The sequence below is a fragment of the Malaya genurostris genome, chromosome 3 (genome assembly GCF_030247185.1).
Source record: "Malaya genurostris strain Urasoe2022 chromosome 3, Malgen_1.1, whole genome shotgun sequence".
Taxonomy (NCBI): Eukaryota; Metazoa; Arthropoda; class Insecta; order Diptera; family Culicidae; genus Malaya; species Malaya genurostris.
This window is the reverse complement of record NC_080572.1, coordinates 194,571,107-194,589,660: the sequence shown is the minus strand read 5'-3', so window position 1 is coordinate 194,589,660 and position 18,554 is coordinate 194,571,107. Positions and strand designations below refer to the sequence as shown.

General features: G+C 36.2%; 1 protein-coding gene across 4 annotated transcripts in view; it reads left to right on the top strand.

Moving 5' to 3' along the window:
• The window catches only part of LOC131435937 (uncharacterized), a 316,170-nt gene that overhangs the window by 89,681 nt on the left and 207,935 nt on the right, over positions 1 to 18,554 (top strand). The window lies entirely within an intron of this gene.

Sequence of the window (18,554 nt, the reverse complement as noted above, 5' to 3'; positions counted from 1 at the left end):
TATTTTCGGAACGGGACTGATGAGTAGTTGACGGAAAACGATGTTTGAAGTGGTTTGTAAATGCAAGATGGCGACTTCCGGTTTGTCGATATTCCTTAAAAAACTTTACAATGTGGGTATTTTCGGAACGGGACTGATGAGTAGTTGACGGAAAACGATGTTTGAGGTGGTTTGTAAATGCAAGATGGCGACTTCCGGTTTATCAATATTCCTAAAAATTCTTACAATGTGGGTATTTTCGAACCGGAATTGGTGAGTAGTTGACGGAAAACGATGTTTGAGGTGGTTTGGAAATCCATGATGGCGACTTCCGGTTTATCAATATTCCTAAGAATTCTTACAATGTGGGTATTTTCGAACCGGAATTGGTGAGTAGTTGACGGAAAACGATGTTTGAGGTGGTTTGTAAATGCTAGATGGCGACTTCCGGTTTGTCGATATTCCTTAAAAAACTTTACAATGTGGGTATTTTCGGAACGGGACTGATGAGTAGTTGACGGAAAACGATGTTTGAAGTGGTTTGTAAATGCAAGATGGCGACTTCCGGTTTGTCGATATTCCTTAAAAAACTTTACAATGTGGGTATTTTCGGAACGGGACTGATGAGTAGTTGACGGAAAACGATGTTTGAGGTGGTTTGTAAATGCAAGATGGCGACTTCCGGTTTATCAATATTCCTAAAAATTCTTACAATGTGGGTATTTTCGAACCGGAATTGGTGAGTAGTTGACGGAAAACGATGTTTGAGGTGGTTTGTAAATGCTAGATGGCGACTTCCGGTTTGTCGATATTCCTTAAAAAACTTTACAATGTGGGTATTTTCGGAACGGGACTGATGAGTAGTTGACGGAAAACGATGTTTGAAGTGGTTTGTAAATGCAAGATGGCGACTTCCGGTTTGTCGATATTCCTTAAAAAACTTTACAATGTGGGTATTTTCGGAACGGGACTGATGAGTAGTTGACGGAAAACGATGTTTGAGGTGGTTTGTAAATGCTAGATGGCGACTTCCGGTTTGTCGATATTCCTTAAAAAACTTTACAATGTGGGTATTTTCGGAACGGGACTGATGAGTAGTTGACGGAAAACGATGTTTGAAGTGGTTTGTAAATGCAAGATGGCGACTTCCGGTTTGTCGATATTCCTTAAAAAACTTTACAATGTGGGTATTTTCGGAACGGGACTGATGAGTAGTTGACGGAAAACGATGTTTGAGGTGGTTTGTAAATGCAAGATGGCGACTTCCGGTTTATCAATATTCCTAAAAATTCTTACAATGTGGGTATTTTCGAACCGGAATTGGTGAGTAGTTGACGGAAAACGATGTTTGAGGTGGTTTGGAAATCCATGATGGCGACTTCCGGTTTATCAATATTCCTAAGAATTCTTACAATGTGGGTATTTTCGAACCGGAATTGGTGAGTAGTTGACGGAAAACGATGTTTGAGGTGGTTTGTAAATGCTAGATGGCGACTTCCGGTTTGTCGATATTCCTTAAAAAACTTTACAATGTGGGTATTTTCGGAACGGGACTGATGAGTAGTTGACGGAAAACGATGTTTGAAGTGGTTTGTAAATGCAAGATGGCGACTTCCGGTTTGTCGATATTCCTTAAAAAACTTTACAATGTGGGTATTTTCGGAACGGGACTGATGAGTAGTTGACGGAAAACGATGTTTGAGGTGGTTTGTAAATGCAAGATGGCGACTTCCGGTTTATCAATATTCCTAAAAATTCTTACAATGTGGGTATTTTCGAACCGGAATCGGTGAGTAGTTGACGGAAAACGATGTTTGAAGTGGTTTGTATATCCAAGATGGCGACTTCCGGTTTGTCGATATTCCTCAAAAACCATTACAATGTGGGTATTTTCGGAAAAGGATTGATGAGTAGATGACGGAAAACGATGTTTGCAGTGGTTAGTTACGGTTTTATATTTCGATCATTAAATCATTATTGAGTTGAAAAGGTTCCTTTACCAGGAAAAAGAGATTGCCATACTGAAGAGGTGTACATTGTTTCATCCGATTCGGAGAAAGTCGGTCCTGCTAGTTTATCTGCTATTTATTTCTGGAATCGCTCATAAATGTTAGAAATTCAGTGTCATGTGGTTGTCTAACTGACTCTTACCACTTGACCCAAATAATATCTGTTTTTCTCAATGGCTTACAAAATGTTAAATCATATAACGACGGGCCAGCTGACATGAGATTTTGACAAGTTTAAATAAAAACAAATGTGTCGTGATGAGAGTAACAGTACTTTTTTCGACTTTATCACGTACACTAAAACAACTGAAATTATAAGTGTAACACTGAAAATAAAAAAACTGGAGAACACGGTCATTGATTTGAAACCAAATTTTAACGTTTGTGGTTGCTTCCAAATATTAGATTGAGACTTCCATTTGTTCAATAAAATATTGAAAACATACAATATAACTATAACAATATAAAACTATTACAACTGTTCAGACGTCTACTTGTTATGGTCATTTCGAAAATAGTACAATATTCAAACAATAATGATTAGCAGGAAACACCTTTGTCAGAAGTAGACCTTTTTTTAAACGATATATAATCATATCGTAATGATCGTCAAAGAATACCGAACTCACCATTTTGATTTTTATAACACTTTCAAACATAATTTCCCGGTAAATACTCATCAAATCCGTCCCGAAAATACCCATATTGTAAATCTTTTTAGGCAATATCAAAGAACCGGATGATGCCATCTTGGATTTCCGAACCACTTCAACCATCGTTTTCCGTCATCTACTCATCAATCCCGTTCCGAAAACACCCATATTGTAAGGGTTTTTAAGGAATATCGTCAAACCGAAAGTCGCCATCTTGGATTTCCGAACCACTTTATACATCGTTTTCCGTTATCTACTCATCAATCCCGTACCGAAAATACCCATATTGTAGTAATTTTTATGGAGCCGGAAATTGTTTTCATTGGATGCAAAAATCTCTTTTTACGAAGTTGGTTCGTAAAAATAATTACGTTATTTGGGATTTGGTTCGTAAAAAGAGGTAACGTAAAAAAAGTGTTCGTAAACGGAAGTTTGGGTGTATGACCTACCAATTTATTTACGATTCTCTATGAAGATTTGAATTTTGAAAAAAATGTGCTGGTAGTCGGTAGTCGGAATTCAGCAGATCTTTCAGTTGGTTTATTTGATTACAGACTCTCATGGTCGGCAAACTGGAGAATTTAACTAGCAATTATAAAGAGGTAGCTTACGAAAAAAAAATCATGAAACTGATATCTTTACACTAAGTACCCTACCTCCGGAAGCAGAGGTTTAAGCCGAATGAAAATTAGAAATTTGTGGAAATCGGTTCAGCCATCTCCGAGAAAAATGAGTGACATTATTTTCACATTTTTGGTGCGTAATACCCTGTAATTCCGGAACCGGAAGTCGGATTCAAACGAAATTCAGGAACTTTGTATGGGTCCATGAGACCTTCCATTTGAATCTAAGTTTGTGAAAATCAGTTGAGCCATCTCCGAAAAAAGGGAGTGACAATATTTGTCACACACAAACACACACATACACACACACACGCGCGAGCGCACAGACCTTTGCTCAGTTCGTCGAGCTGAATCAAATGTTATATGACATTCGGCCCAACGAGCCTAGGTTCAAAAAGTCGGCTTTGGCAGTGATTGTATAGCTTTTCTATATGAGAAAGCCAAAAAAACACAACTTATTTGAGAAAATCTATGAAATCTTTATTGGAATTGATTGAATGAAAAATATAATTTAATGTTTTGAGATGATTTCATGCAAATGTTGGCCGCGGCCCCGCTTTATATTGCGCCCGAGCAAGGTCCAATTTTAGTACGCTCTCTTCCACAAATCGGTTGGTATTTCACGAATAATACCATCGACCCATAATCCACACCAAACAGTGACTTTTTTGGGATGAATTGATAGATATTGCTATGCTTCTGGGTCGTCTTCACTCCAGATGCGGCAATTTTTCGTGTTGACGTATTCATTCTACCAGAAATGAGCTTCGTCGCTGAACACAATTGTTCAATATAAAAGTGGATCTTCCTCCAATTTTGCCAGCGCTCATTCATCAAATGTTAGACGTTGTAAATCGATTCCGGATTAAACTATAGACCAAACTATCATTTGTGATCTGTCAAAAACAGTGTTGCCAAAAAGACACCCTTTATTAGTTTTTGCAGTAGTAGTAGTAGTTTATTAGGGAGATATCAAATTTTGATTGGGACGGGTATAGCGTGATGGGATAGTCGATGCCTTTCACGCAGCCCGCCTGGGTTCGATTCCCAACCCCGCACATAGGGTCAGAAAGATTTTCTGGTCTGAAGAGGCGAATGACCTAAGATGTTAAAGCCTCTATAATTGAAACAAAAAAAAAATAATTTTGATTGAAATCTGGAATGTAACTATCTTAATTGAATTTAAAAAACTTTGCTTTTTAGAGAAAAAAGTTGCAGAAAATTAAATTTTATGTAACTTTGCGGAAGAAGCCAGTTTTCTAGCTCTAACTGATGTATCATTTTTATTTAATCCTAATTTTTTTGTGAGCAGTATTACGAGGTAACTGTCTTCCGAAGAGTTATCAAACTTACTATCACGCACAATTTTGTTCATTTAAGCTATTTTTTATTATAAGCTGCCAATAAAAAGTTATGATAGTTTTTTTCACCAGAAACAAGTAAGTTTCTTAGAACAACAACATTTGGTTCCACATTACAAATAGTGATTTTAGCAACGAAATGCTGTTTTATTTCCAGCTGGTTGATTACACTGCACAATTTGCATTAGTATCAAGGAAACACTATCTAGCATGAATTTGATTCATACAGGTTGGGCCATTTGAAGTGGAAACATCGGGCAACCCAATAATTTTTGATAGAATTGTCACATCGACTAATGACATACCGCGTTGGAAGCGTCATTCCAAGATAATTTTATCATGGAACATTACACACTAAAAGAAAGTGCTGAGGTTGTTGTTCATCTTTACATTCAAAAGAAATTCTCAATTGGCGAAAAATCATCATGGCAGACATTTCACGTTAAGTGGATGCGTTAATAAGCAAAATTGTCTATGCCACTGAAAATACTCAAGTAATTGACGAACAGCCTGTATACGACCAAAAAGTTATAGTTTGGTGTGGTTTTTGTGCGAAGCAACGAAAACTGTTAATGGCGATCGTTATCGTTGTTCATGAAAATGGTTTAAATGGCTACTTGTTTCAACAGGACGGTGCAACATGCCATACAGCTCAACTAACAATCGATTTGTTACGACCATTGTTCCCCGGATGAATCGAATCGAAAAACGGTGATATTAACTGACCCTCTAGATCACCCGATTTTACAACACCGACTTTTTTGTGGGGTTATTTGAAATCCGAGGTATACGCTGATAAGTCAAGAACCATAGCTCAACTCAACGAAAACATACGACGTGAAATAGCTGCCATATTGACCGATACATTGGCCAAAACGATGGAAACACCGAAAAAAGGGCACATTTCGTACTCAAAGTCAAAGGTGGCCATTTACGTGACATTATTTAAAAAAAAAATAGCTGCAACATATCTCCTTGAATCAAAAAAATGCTTTGTGATTGCATAAGAACGCAGGTTCGTGTCCTGTCTCTGAGCGTATCTTTTTCCAAAAAATAATCTTTTCTGTGAGTTTCTCATTCATTTGGCTTCTGATTAAAAATTTCTGAAGTAAGCCCCCCATTTTTCACAAGGTAGCCGATTTTTGAAAAAGTGTTTTCGTTTTGTAGTACTAGTATCTACAAACATGTTCGATAAATATTTCGTCAAAATTCGAATTTTTTGTACTATGTTTAGTTACTTGAATATTTATACACTTTTTTATTGTAATGCTTCCTGAAACTTAAACTTTTAATAGAAAGTCTAGTGAAATTTATTATTTAAAATTTTTTCTACATTCTAATTCAGAAATAGATGTTTATCTATTTCCAAAGCTTCGTGTGATTCGAAAAAGAACTTAAGTTTCAAGAAGTATTACAATAAAAAAGTGTATAAGTATTCAAGTTACTAAAAATAGTATAAAAATTCCGAATTGTGACGAAATAGTTCACGAACATGTTCGTAAATACTCAAACCAACTAAAATTAATAAATCGTGATTTGTGAACGCTTTTTGACTTTCTCATATAGAAAGGCTATACAATAGAGTGGGACAAAATATTGATATCAGCTCCACCAAACTTTTCGTGTTCTTTTTGGGTCCCATAAGCATCATGCAAAATTTTAGCCCGATCGGATAAACTATATTTTCGCGCCCACGGTTTAAAGTTTGTATGGGATTTAGTATGGAGAAATTCACTTTTAACAAAAAAATCGGCTGGAGATCAACCTATGAACTCTAAAAATCAGTCCATGTGTTATTTTCGTAGAAAATTTATCGAGGAAGAAAACTTTAGAAGACAGCAAAACAATACGACATTTGTAGAAAAAGTTATTAAAGGAAAACCGACTCAAGGTCCGAACAATGGCTCACTCCTTAATATATCTAGCACCACTGCTGCTAGTGGTGGTTATATTATTGTGCTTTCTTTTATTATGCTATAACGGTTGATTTTTGTTGTTTGATGTCTTCACAAAAGTTTCTCAGCTGAGTATGAGGATTATTTTTAAGTGACAAGTCATGTTCCAAAACTTACTGTAAAGACACAAAAAAGTCTAACTTTTTAATTTGAAGAAATAGATTTTTGGAATCTTCTACAATATTTTAGATAAAATCAAATCCAAAAACTTTGCGGAATATATAAACTCTCTATCTTATATAGTTTAGAAAATATAGATATAGAAGACTTTACATGACTTTTTGTGTCTTTACTGGAAGGTTTGGAGCATGGTTTGTCACTTGAAAATAATCTTTATACTCTGCTGAGTAACTATCGTGAAGACATCAAACAAAACGGAGAAAACGTTATAGCACATTAAAGAGAAGTCACATCATGTTACTTTCACTAGCAACAGTGGTGCTAGATATATTAAGGAATGAGCCATTGTTCAGACCTTGTGTCGGTTTTTCTTTAATAATTTTTTCTACAAATGTTAGATTGTTTTGCGGTCTTCTAAAGTTTTCTTCTTCGTTAAATTTCCTACGAAAATATCTTATGCGCTGATTTTTATAGTTCATAGGTTGATCTCCAGCCGATTTTTTTGTTAAAAGTGAATTTCTCCATACTAAATCCCATATAAACTTTAAACCGTGGGCGCGAAAATATAGTTTATCCGATCGGGCTAAAATTTTGTGTGGTGCTTTAGGGACCCAAAAGGAAAACGAAAAGTTTGGTGGAGCGAGAAAATAAACATTTTCATCTTTTTCCCATACAACCTTGTCCCACCCTACTATACAATCACAGTGAAAACTGACTTTTGAACCGATGCCCGGAGGGCCGAATGTCATATACCATTCAACTCAGGTCGACTAACTGAGCAAATGTCTGTTTGTGTGTGGGTGTGAATATGAAAATAATGTCACTTACTTTCCGCGGAGATGGCTGAATTGATCTTCACAATCTTAAATTCATCTGAAAGGTCTTAATGTACTATAAGGATATCCCAGTTTCATTCGGATCAAACCCCTGGTTCCGGAGGTAGGGTACTTATTGTAAAAACGTCAATTTCAGGAATATTTTTTCTTTCTTATATAGACAGGTTATGTAATTAGTGTGGAAACCGACTTTTGAACGAATGCCCAGAGGGCCGAGTTTTATATATAACTCGACTCAGTTTGTCGAAATCACAAAATGTCTGTTTGTGAATGTATGTGTATGTATGTCTGAATGTAACAAATAATGACACTCGATTTCCTCAGAGATGGTTGAACCGATTTTTACAAGCTCATATTTAAACGAGAGGTCTTATGGTCACATAGCTCGCTATTGAATTTTATCTTTATTCGACTTCCGGTTCCGGCATTACAAGGTAATATGTGCAAATCTATGAGAAAATGCGCACCCAATTTTCTCGGAAATTTCTCAACTGTGTTTTACAATCTAAGATGCAAATGAAAGGTCTTGAAATTCTTTAAAAAGTCTCCAAGAAGTTGATCCAGATCCGACTACCGGTTCCTGTTTTACAACGCGATAAGTCAATTTTTTTTTTCTTTTCATGAGAATTTTTTCACAAGTGATGGCGAAACAAGGTGCAAATTTATTTGAAATTTACTGCTAAATTCATCTAGTCGGTATGTAAAAATTGAATAAATTTGAGAAAACACAACCGATTTCTATAAGTGATGTATTTTTATTTAGTTTGGTTCATTATTTTTGTTCCTGGTTTCTATTTTTGGACTAGTTTCTGAATAGAATATCAATTAAGTGACCACCTTTATTAGCAATAACAAAATGACTACTTTTTTCTGCGTTCGCCATTATCTTTTCGAGCATCTCAGTTGTTACAGCGATTTCAGCACGAATGTTTACCTCGAGCTCGTCAATACTTCGAGGCTGGTTGGCGTTGCTTTTTCGATAACCCACACAGTTAACACAAGGGAACGACTGTTTTCGATGTAAAGTGTCATTATTTCAGCGCGTTATTTCGGTGTGAAGCGATCCATGGCAAAAAATTATACTGAATTGACGTTTACAAAACATATCTGAAGCAATCGCTCGGTTGGTAAATGTGAAAGCTATTCAGCGTTTACATACCGACATAAAAGATGGAGTACGCTGTATATGAACCTAGTTTGGGACTACTAGTCTTCGGTTGCCGCTTCCGAAAGAACCAGTGATAGTTAAAAAAAGCTCTTAAAACTCACTTCGATTTATCAGCAACGAATAAACCGTGGTCAGTGGACAAAAGCTCTGAAACGAAATTCGCTTAATTTTCTCAGAGATGATTTGATTGATTTTCACAAACTTAGACTCAAATTTTTGAGTTTCATCCGAGTAACTGTTTACAAATTGAAAAGGTTGCGTTAGTACCTGTTATACTCGAAGATTTTTTTTTACTTTTAATCAAGTTTGAAATAAGGTTTCTTGACGGAATCTTACAGTGCTATTTATGAAAGTATCCACCACTAGGTGGATTACAAAAGGTTTTCAAATATATGGGGCATTTCACGCAAAATCAGCCACCCAAAATTTTTTTTTCATCTAACTATTTTTTTTTCGGTAAAGAACTCGAAAATATTCGACACGTATTTTTTTATTTGAATATGGTACGTGGAATTTTCGACATATGATTTTTTGAAATTTCGCGTTTTCAAAAAAGAGTCTTTTTTCAACAGTCTATACTGTAAAATCTAATAGAGATACAAAAATTCGTCCAAGACATGAAATGTGCGTTTTTTCTTTTGCCTTTAAATAAGCGATTCCATAAAACAACATTTAAAGTTAATATAATGAAAAAAGTTAGTAATTAATAAACAAAAAAAAAAGTTCGAACTTCTGCCTTTGAGGTTGAACTCAATCTTGACAAAGTTTCAGAGTGAAAAGATTGATACTCTTGGAGCAGTGAATTTTTCAATCACGACCCGCACGCACGAAGTGTACCGTAGCACAACTCACTCGAATACGGGCTTAACTTGTCGCACATGTCGCGTCACTGAACGAATCCTAACTTTGAAAGTTGATTATTAGCAACGTTTCAGGCAGAAAGCGAGAAAAATTGGGACAAAGGATTTACGTGAGTAATAAAATAATGGTGACATAAAGCTTTTGCACAGTTACAATTTTTCTATAATTTGGTTTCTCTGGTTTACGAAAACTCAATACGTCAAACGTGTCCTGGGAAGAGTAAACTTTCATTTTTATTTCCTTGTATCCGTGCGGCTACACATAGTGAAACGATTGTGTTCCAGAAATGGTTCTACATTTTTTGAAACGATTTTAAAAAAATTTCTCTTCTTTTACATAATCTTCCGAACATTTGTATATGACTAAAATATTGGGTAGAGAAGATGCTTTCCTAGCCCTTGGACTCGTACAATTCATTCGCGGTCGAAATTTGACAATCATTGATCATTTGTAAACTTGCGCAACGTGCCATTCTTTTGATAGTTCCTCCAGCATCGTCGCATGACCATTTTCCATGAACTGTCGCTTGAAATTTTCACTGTGCAAAACGATGAAAATCATGCTCGTGATGAAAAATATTCGCAAAATGTTTTACATTTTTGAATTGCTGAAAAATAAATGCACTTGCGTAGTATTGTGAAAAATATTGATTAAGAGCTTCGAGAAAAACATACACAGCTATTACGTCATGTTTCTTGCAATCAGAAATAATTACTAATGTTTTATGATCGATTTTGCTGTTCATTTTATAATAGAAAACAATGGGGAATATAGGCGCTTGGTCGTTGTTTTAATGAAAGTCAGTTATGGCGTTTTGCATAACGAAGGCGTAATTTTCCGCAAAATCGCATATTAGTAAACTTTCGTCACCCTTCAAATTTTTTTTCACATTTAATAAATATGAAGTTTATTTTCGAGCAATGAAAGAATGCATGTGCAGCTCAGCCATAGCCGAAGCAGAAAAAATGTAAACGCCGGAGAGCTCGGATCAGTCGGATCTGCATAATGCGGATAGCCTTTTAAGCCCGTATCCGAGCAAATTGCGCTGCGGTACGCTCCACGCGTGCGGGTCGAGATTGAAAAATTCACTGCTCCCAAAGTATTGATCTTTCCACTCTGAAACTTAATTGAGAAGATTGAGTTAAACCCCTAAGGCTTCTTTTTTCAACAAAAAAAGAAAAAAATTAGGCCCAAGTTTGATATTTTTTTATTTGTTTATTAATTATTAACTTTTTTCATTATATTAACTTCAAAGGTTGTTTTATGGAATCGCTTATTTGAAAGCAAAGAAAAAAGCGCACATTTGATGTCTTGGAAGAATTTTTGTATCTCTATTAGATTTTACAGTATAGACTGTTGAAAAAAGGCTCTCCTTTGAAAACGCGAAATTTCAAAAAATCATATCTTGAAAATTCTACGTACCATATTGAAATAAAAAAATACGTGTCGAATATTTTCGAGTTCTTTACCGAAAAAAAAAATAGTTAGATGAAAAAAAAATTTGGGTGGCTGATTTTGCGTGGAATGCCCTATATTTATTATTATTATAACCAGTCGCGTATACAGGGGGGTGTTTCAGGGGTTCAAACCCCCTCCGAAACTCAAAAAAGTATGATATTATGTAAACTCTTTTTTTTTGTATTTGTATGGAAATTGATCAACATGTTCTGAAACACCCCCCGAAATTTTTTTCTGGGTACGCGCCTGATTATAACTATTATTAATCAAAGCACTTACTCCACTACCACGGTATTGCTGAATACATCTCGAATACATCACCACCATTGATCCACTTATCAACCACCCACGCGCACTGAAATCAGTTTTTGTTCATCGGTGAATTTATCTATCATGTATTCTGCATTAGGTTGCGATATAACGGGTATGGAAATTCATTTCCCAAAAATGTTCTGCTCGAGAATCATATCAGATATATTCAATTTGCGAACTTTTTTCTCATATATCATCTTATATATCATCGAGCTTTTGCAAAAAATCAGTACTGAACTTTTCTGCAGTGAATTTTCGTCGATGATTGATGTCTGCAAATCACTTGTAAAAAATTTCGGAAGCATTTCAAAACGCTACTCACTGCCGAACGAACGACTCAGAGGGGTCTTTGTTTTGTCATACTGCGACCTATTTTCTGTAAAATTTATTTACACACTTAGGCCCAAGCGTTCACAAATATAATGACATTACCTTAGCGGCGGTGATAAAATCTTTAGAATGACAAACAAACATTTACGGCTAATAAACCATGGCTAGATTTTGCTGTGCGCATACCTTAATACTATGTGTTATTACTTTCAATGGGTTTTGTGTATGGGATTTTGTGCAACTTATAACTTCAGCAATGTGATGCCTTCAATGCCATTTTCTAATGATTTATGCTTCTAGAATCTTTGTAGCGTTTCATTTTGTTTCATTCGCGGTAGTCCAACTGAATGAACAGATAGGTGCAAAGCAAATATTTGAAGTTCTCTCAAAAAAGCCCGTTTAAATTCATGAACCGGTTTCATTTTTCAATTCAACTAGTCAAAGTTTCTAATTCAAATTCTAACTCGCAGGTTCCCCTGCTGGATACCGGTCGTTACGTTCAGCACTTGCCAACTGCAGCAATCGCCGGGAAACTTCCCCGGTGTCGATCGGTGTTCGTTCATTCGCCACTGATTGCACCACGAATGTGATGGAAAACTTTCGAGGTTAAATGCGAAAAAAATTCCTTCATTTAGCTTGTAGTCCCAGTCACGCCATACCCGATTCACCGGGCGGCCTTCTGCATATAAGCGAAGGAAATGAAAATGGGAAATCTACTCCCAGTAGAATCATTCATTTTGACTGTTTCATTCTGGTGGTTTCCCATGTCGTCCACAATCAGCAGCGGCATTACAGTGTGGCCTTGTTTAGGGCTTAGCAACTACCACGAATTGTGGTTCATAGTTGTGTTGTTTTTTTTTGTGTGCGCTCTGCATGATTTTCATTTTTTTCTCGTTCATGACCACCACAATCAACAATGACAATGGAATTGGAAATTGGTTGAATCCTCCTACTAGGTATTCCGCTATCCTTGAATGTTTCGAAACATGAGAATATCTATTCACATTACGTTGAATGTTTATGGCTATCATACTTAATTATAATGGAACAAAAGCTGTGCAGGCTTCCTTTTTCTTCTCACTACGTGGGAAAAGTAATAGTTCTGCGGATGTGACCAACGAGAAATAATCAAGACCAAACGATTTTCTCCTCGGCATGGGCTGGTCCGGGTTCGGGAGGGGTTAATATAGAGCTTTTCTACTGCCTATATCTTAACAGTATTTCTGTACGTGTGAAACCAGCCCGATTCATGACTGAGCATTGCATGTTAGGCTGTAGAAACCATTGGGACGGGCACTCAAAAATCGATTTGATGGTTTTAAACGTATTTTTCTTGTATTTTTACCGCTTCATGCTCCCAAGGTTGTAAAACAAAATCGTTTGGTGTTTTGTTTAAGTTGTACCAACATTTGCTCACTGATGAATATGTACATACTACATAATGATTGGAAGAAACTTTCGTTTGCGACTCTGAAATGAATATTCAAGGCGGCTCAAGGCAAAGTACACTAAGGTCTTTTTTTATGCGGTCTTTTTTTATGCGGTTTTTTTTTATGCGACTTTTTTTATGCGAAGTTTCAGAGTTATGCGGTTTTTTTTTATGCGAATTTTCAGAGTTATGCGGTTTTTTTATGCGAAGTTTCAGAGTTATGCGGTTTTTTTTATGCGAATTTTCAGAGTTATGCGATTTTTTTTCAAAGTTATGGAAGTTTTGTTGGTTTTTCAAGTGAATTTTTGAAGTCATGTGATTTTTTAAGCAAATTATCAGTCTATGACTTTTTAAGTGATTTTCTGAATAATTCTGTTTTGTCATATGCGAATTTCCATAATGTATAAATATTTATGTTATCTTGGTTATGCGGCTATTCCCGGAGCTTTGTGTCTTTTTCTGATAACACTGTAACTGATATGCAGTTGTACAGTTGATGTATCTCGGTTGATTTTTCAAATTAGTAGGCCGTTTCCACGTGTATCACTCAATTCTTTGCATCAAATGATATCCAAAACTTTCTACAATCGGAATTCGTTAGTAGGAACCTCGTTGGCTGGAGTGTCTGTTAGTTGGAAATTCGTTAGTTGGCGCTTATTCTAGTTAAAAAGCACTATACGTCAAACTCTAATGTAAACGTCTTGTAAACGATTCAACGTCATTAAAATTCACATACCTGATTCGAGACTATTTACAAGAACAAAAACTAGCGAATTCCGGCTGTACTTTCTTTTTTAGAATTGCTACACTTCTTCCTAATATGATAAGGATCCCCTCATTTTCGAGTAACTTTGCCAAAGCGTGTAGAAGACAATTGACAGCAGGAATGTCAGGTTCACAGATTAATCTGTGTTTCACAGATTTTGAATTTTCTGCACAGATTTTCACAGATTTCTGAAAATGATCACAGATTTTCACAGATTTTCGAATGAATCACAGATTTTGGAAATCGAGCATAGTTCAGCACCAAAAAGTACAACGCGGTTGAGGAAAAAGGTACAGAGCGTGTTGGTAGTGAGACCTTTTTTTTGCTCACTAAATTGAATTTGATCTGCTATAATGGTACGGAAAATGGGTAGTGAGACCTTTTTTTTTTGCTCACCAAATTGATTTTGAACTTCTATTGGGGTACGGAAAACGGTTACAGATTTTCACAGACAGGTTTTGGGTTTGATCACAGATTTTTGAAAAAATGACCTGGCATCCCTGATTGACAGTTCTCCTCAAGTCATTAGTGCCATTTGAAAAGCAACTGGATAACAGGTGTCGACTTTATTTTTAAGGTGAATAAATTGAAATTGGTTATATATTTGAAGCTGTTTTTAAGATATATCCGAGTGATTTGTTTTCAATTCGTTTGCTTACGTCGACTAGCTGGATTGCGATGCTAACGGATATAGGTATGTTATAAACAGTACATATTACATTAAAAGTTTAAATTTGACTATCAATTGAATCGATGATAAACGAGTTTAAGAAGTCTACATTAGTTTTCAATGACAACAACGTATTTGTATATATGACCGAGGATCATACACCATTTGAATCGGTTCAACGACATCAGAGAATGTCTGTATGATTGTTTGTGAGTGTATGATTGTATGTGGGTGTGTGTATACGAGTGCATGTGTGAATATATGTATCAAAAATATGCTCAATATTCTTAAAGATGGCTTAACCGATTTTGAAAGCTCTTATGATCCGCTAGCCTGTTTTTGAATTTTATCCGAATTCTGAATTGACTTCCGGATTCAGAATTACGAGATGTTGAGTGTAATCGGTTGAAATACCCATTTGCAATAAACTCCAAACTTGAAACTCATATCGATTTCTCAGAGATGACTTAATCCGTTTTCCCAAACTTATGCTCAAATGAAAGGTCATACGATCGCATGGACTGCTACAGAATTTTATTCGAATTAGACTTCCGTGTCCGAAATTACTGGTTGTTGAATGTAGTCGGTTATAAAAAGCCCTTTTGAATACCGTCCAAATATAAGTAACATCTAAGAAATCTAACATTAAATCATTCAGAATTCTAATTAAACATAACCGATTAATGTCATATTGGTCGCATTGGTGTTCGATATCCGGTTCTGAAAGTACCAGAAATAGCGGTCGAAACTCGAATTCTCAGAAATGGTTAGAATCAATTTCATAAACTTAGATTCAACTGAAATGTCACAATTTATAATGACTCAAGCAAGCGTCGAACTAAGCACAGCTAAATTTAAAATTGTGAAAATCGGTTCAGCAATTTGAGAAATTGAAGTGAGTTACATTTAAAAGGATTTGACCACTAATTCCGGAACTGAATATCAGACACCAATGCGACTTTAATCGTATATACTTTGTTAGGACTCAAATCTAAACGATTTAATATTAGGTTTCTTAGAATTTGCGAAGTGATACAAATATGCAAATTTCAACCGACTACACTCATCAACTCGCAATTCCGGAAGAAGTCGAATCAGATAAAATTCAATAACAGGTTAGGGAATCATAAGACCTTTCAAGTTTATGAAAATCGGTTAAGCAATCTCTGAGGAAAATTTAACGAGTATTTTTGTAACATATATTTACAAAAATACACACACGCTCACTCTCTCTCTCTCCTCTCCTCTCTCTCCTCTCTCTCTCTCTCTCTCTCTTCTCTCTCTCCTCCTCTCTCTCCCCTCTCTCCCTCCTCTCTCTCTCTCTCTCTCTCTCTCTCTCTCTCTCTCTCTCTCTCTCTCTCTCTCTCTCTCTCTCTCTCTCTCTTCTCTCTCTCTCTCTCCTCTCTCTCTCTTCTCTCTCTCTCTCCTCTCCTCTCTCTCTCTCTCTCTCCTCTCTCTCTCTCTCTCCTCTCTCTCTCTCTCTCTCTCCTCTCTCTCTCTCTCTCTCTCTCTCTCTCTCTCTCTCTCTCTCTCTCTCTCTCTCTCTCTCTCTCTCTCTCTCTCTCTCTCTCTCTCTCTCTCACACACACACACACACACACACACACACACACACACACACACACACATACACACACACACACACACACACACACACACACACACACACACACACACACACACACACACACACACACACACACACACACACACACACACACACACACACACACACACACATTCACTGATATCGATGAACTGTTTCAAATGATATTCGACCATATAAGTTTAGTTTAATATTAATAATAAACTGAAAGGCCCTCTAAACAATATACGAATTTCATCAAATTCATAACCTATTTTTTAAATATGAATCAAGTATGGACTGACTCCATCGGGCATACTTTCTACGAGGTTTCGAGTTTTCCGATTCTTTAGTGACAACTTCATGTTGACTGTTTCCTAATTGTTGATATTTTTCAGCTCATACAATTTTGATTACTTTGAGTGTATGTTTGATTTTTCAGTGTACGTAGACAATTTAAATAATCTATTTTCTGGAATCGGATATGAATAATTTGAAGCGCCGAAAACTTCGAGACAAAGAAAGTCAATAAAATTAGAAACGAAAATATCAATTTTGCAGTGTCTTGCAGGTGGCCAAAGTATATCTTCTGTCAGTAGAACTTTTCGCTTAAATGAGTCAACTATAAGAGCAATAAAAAAAAATGAAGATAAAATAACGAAAGCTGTTAAAGATGGATGTGCTGGTACTGCAAAGATAACATCATATACACGAGATTCTTCCATGGAAAAAATGGAAAAAGCCTTGCTCTTGTGGATCGAAGATCACGCACAGAAGGGTGTACCCCTTGATGGGGAACTTATTAAAAACAAAGCCTTGCAGTCATATGGGCTACTGTTGAAGGATGAGTCATCTGCACCATATCCAATCCGAAGTTTCACTGCAAGTAAGGGGTGGTTCTATAAGTTTCTACACAAGAACTCAATCCGCAATGTAAAAATAAAAGGAGAAAGTTCATCTGCAGATACTACAGCAGCACATCATTTCAAAGAAACTTTTATTCAGATCATTAATGATGGGTCCTATAGTGCCGATCAGGTTTTTAACGCTGACGAGACTGGGTTTTTTGGAAAAGAATGCCCAGCAGAACTTACATAGCCAAGTCTGATCAAATCGCTGGATTTAAAACAGCGAAAGACCGTATTACTCTGATGTTATGTAGTAATGCATCTGGGGATTGCTTGTTAAAGCCTCTTTTAATCCATATGGCTATGAGACCACGTGCAATCAAGAATCTTAAACCAGATGAGCTCCCGGTGCATTGGATGTCTAATAGAAAAGCGTGGATGACCAAAGAAATGTTTCAACGTTGGTTTCATGAGTATTTCGTACCGGAGGTCAAGACTATTTGCAAGGAAAAGGAATGGTTTTAAAAGCATTGCTTTTAATCGACAACGCTCCAGGTCATTGCGAATTGGAACACAAAAATGTTAAAGTAGTATTTTTACCTCCAAATACGACTTCATTAATTCAACCCCAGGACCAGGGAATTATTGCCACATTCAAAAAATATTATATAAAACAATCATTTAGATTTATTTTAGAGCAAATTGATAAAAAGGAATCTGCTTCTATTCCTGAAGCTTGGAAAAAGTTTACCATTAAAGAGTGCTTGAATTTTATTGGTACAGCTTTAACTGAAATGAGAAAAACAACCCTCAATGCATGTTGGCGTCCACTTTGGCCCGAATGTGTAATTTCTTCAAAACCACAACCAGATACTGCAGTAGGAGAGATTTTGCTATTGGCTCACGCATTGGGTGGCGAGGGATTCGAAGATTTGTCACGAAATGATATCGACGAATTATTAACAGACTCTGTTATAGGAACGACGAATTGATTGAAAGTGTCAACGATCCGATTGACCCAGTGATTGATGACTGCCCAACACTAAGTGCGACGACAATAAAGGAAGGCTTGGATCTGGCGGACCAATTGGGGGAACATTTTTTAAAATTTGATTCCAATATTCAACGTGCAATTTTATTCAAAAATGATCTCAATCATTGTATTTTGCGGTACAAAGAACTGCATACAATTTTGTTAAAAGAAGAGCAAACAAAATTAAATATGGATAGCCCCGCTACAATTAACCAGGTTCCTATGAAGCGAAATTCGTCATTTATGACAGTGATTATTTTTTTATCGAAGTTTCTTTGATATGTATTGTTTTTTTTTCTTTCTATTTTTGACCAAATAAACCAAACTTGACACAATTTTTTTGATCAAATAAACGAAAATGCATTGTTACACTGTTGTTCTTTTCGCCCATACACACGATTTCGCTCCTTTGTTGTAAATCTCATTTAAACTACTTAACGAGTCAATTGCAATGAAAAATATTGATTAGTCTCTATAGGTGAGGAGAACTATCAATCCTTTGTCGGTTCATTATTAACAACAGGTAGTAGACATTTGCACTTTTTAGCCCAACACGGA